This window comes from Megalopta genalis, chromosome 11 (assembly GCF_051020955.1).
Source record: "Megalopta genalis isolate 19385.01 chromosome 11, iyMegGena1_principal, whole genome shotgun sequence".
NCBI lineage: Eukaryota > Metazoa > Arthropoda > Insecta > Hymenoptera > Halictidae > Megalopta > Megalopta genalis.
In genome coordinates this window covers 3,867,501-3,870,000 of record NC_135023.1, presented here as the reverse complement: position 1 = coordinate 3,870,000, position 2,500 = coordinate 3,867,501, and the positions used below count along the sequence as shown (strand labels likewise).

The 2,500-nt window shown below is 58.0% G+C and overlaps 1 pseudogene; it reads left to right on the top strand.

Annotated features, from left to right (window-relative positions):
• The window catches only part of LOC143260323 (large subunit ribosomal RNA), a 7,603-nt pseudogene that overhangs the window by 3,159 nt on the left and 1,944 nt on the right, over nt 1–2,500 (top strand).

Sequence of the window (2,500 nt, the reverse complement as noted above, 5' to 3'; positions counted from 1 at the left end):
ATCCCCCTTCCCGGCCGGTCGATTTCCCTTGTCAATTCCCAGGCTGTGATAGATCCTTCGCTACCAAGATCGGTAGGGGCGTTCACATGAGGTCCGCTCACCCTGATTGGTCAGATGATGTGAACCGCGCGGCGCCAGCAAAGGCACGTTGGAGTGCTGAGGAGGTGTCTTTGCTGGCGCGGCGCGAGGCAGAACTGTCCATGAAGGGTGTGCGCTTCATCAATCAAGCGCTTATTGGGTTCCTGCCTGGCAGGTCGCTAGATGCCATCAAGGGCGCTCGGAAGCACAAGGACTACCGAGCGCTTGTGATGGAGCACGTTGGCCGCATTCAACAGGAGTCACTGCAGCCGGTGGCTGAGGCGCCCGATCTCGCGGTGGAGGTCCAGGATAGCGATCGGGTCTTCCTGGAGTATTTCCGCGGCCTTGAACCACTAGGGTGCGATGGATTCCAGGCTAATACCCTGGATGAAATCTGTGCCCTGGTTGGAAGAGAGGATCGCGGGAGTATTCTGGAAAGGCTCACCGCTTACCTGGCGGATATCTTTCCGGTACCTCATGCAGCGAGAGTCGTGCGTCGAGGCCGCCGTGCGCAACCGGAGGAACCGCTCTCGCGACGCAGACAGCGCCGGAGGAATTACGGCATAGTGCAAGAACTGTGGCGTAAGGACCCCCGGCGCTGTTTGGATGTCATAAGGGATGGCCCCGTGGGTGACCATGGCATCCCCCAAGATGTTATGGTTCCCTATTGGGAAGCCCTTATGACAGGTGCGCGCGACAGCTGTCCTCCGTGTGAAAACCGAGAGGACACCATCTCCTCTCTGTGGTCTCCTGTTAATCCGGATGAAGTACGGATTGCTCTTCCGGGTAGGAAGACAGCACCTGGTCCTGACGGTCTGTCTGCGAGACTCCTTTGCAAAACCCCCCTTGAGGTTTTGCAAAGGATCTATAACCTCATTATGTGGTGCCGCAGACTCCCTATTCACCTAAGGGACGCCAGGACGGTGCTCATTCCTAAAACCGGACTGCCTTCTTCTCCGTCTGATTTTCGACCCATCACCGTCGCCTCGACTCTTGTGCGAGGATTCCACAAAGTCCTGGCTAGGCGGATGGGTCGATTGATCAGATTGGATGGGAGGCAGAGAGCGTTCCGTAGGACAGACGGATGTGCGGACAACGTGTTTTTGCTGGACTTGCTGCTACGCCACTCCCATGCGCGCCATAAGCCGCTTTTTGTTGCGTCGGTTGACGTCGCGAAGGCTTTCGACACCGTTTCTCACCCCGCGATATTACAGACGCTCGAACTGAGGGGCTGTCCCGCTCCCATGATTGGGTATGTCGGGTCGGTGTACTCTGATGCTCTCACGACCATTGTGTCGGGTGGTTGGCACTCCCATGCCATCCATCCGATGCATGGCGTGAGGCAAGGAGACCCGATGTCCCCCGGCATATTCAACATGGTGATGGACAGACTCCTCAGGAGCCTCCCCCAAGACATCGGGGCGGATATCGACGGGGTGAGGATCGGGTCGGCAGCCTTCGCCGACGACCTAATCCTCGCAGCCTCAACGACAACGGGCCTGCAGCGATTGCTTGACTGTACGGAGGGCTTCCTGGCATCATGCGGCATGTCCGTTAATGTCGGTAAGTCTTTTACCATCTCGATCGGAACGGTTCCCCACCAGAAGAAGACTACCGTGGATGAAGGCAACTTCTTCCTCGGTGGTCAGAAGCTGGTGGCGATGAAGCGGACGGACGCCTGGCAGTATTTGGGTATTCCCTTTACTCCAGACGGTCGTCTGCGTTCCGACCCGTCAGTCTCGTTGGTCGCTGATTTGGATAAGATCTCCCGTGCACCGCTTAAGCCGCAACAGCGACTATTCGCTCTGCGAATATTCCTGTTGCCAAGCTTATTTTATGCGGCGTCGTTGGGGTCTGTGGGATTGGGGAAACTCAATCGGTGTGACGTGGCGGTACGTGGTGCGGTGAGGAAGTGGCTCAGTTTACCGGCCGATACACCTAAGGCCTATTTCCATTCCGCCATCGGTTCGGGAGGCCTGGGTATTGCTTCGCTTCGGTGGAGTATGCCCAGGATTCGGCTTAGCCGCCTGAAGGAACTGTCCTTGTCTTCTGAGGCCGCGTCTGGGCTGCCAGGGGACTATCTTCGACTCGAGATCCAGAAGGCGCAGCAACGCCTGATGGATCACGGCGAGGTCATCGACACTTCCGAGAGGGAAGCGCGCCGTTGGGCGAATGCTCTTCACGGGAGTGTCGATGGCAGCGCTTTGAAAGAGTCGAAGAGGGTCCCGGGGCAGCACAGATGGGTCGCGGAGGGGACCCGCTTCTTGTCAGGACGAGACTTCGTCAACTCCTGCAAGTTGCGGATCAACGCCCTTCCGACTAGGTCCCGAACATCTAGGGGCCGAAGACAGGACAGGCTCTGCAGGGCTGGCTGCGCGGTGCCTGAGACCCTTAACCACGTCCTACAGCAGTGCCACCGCAC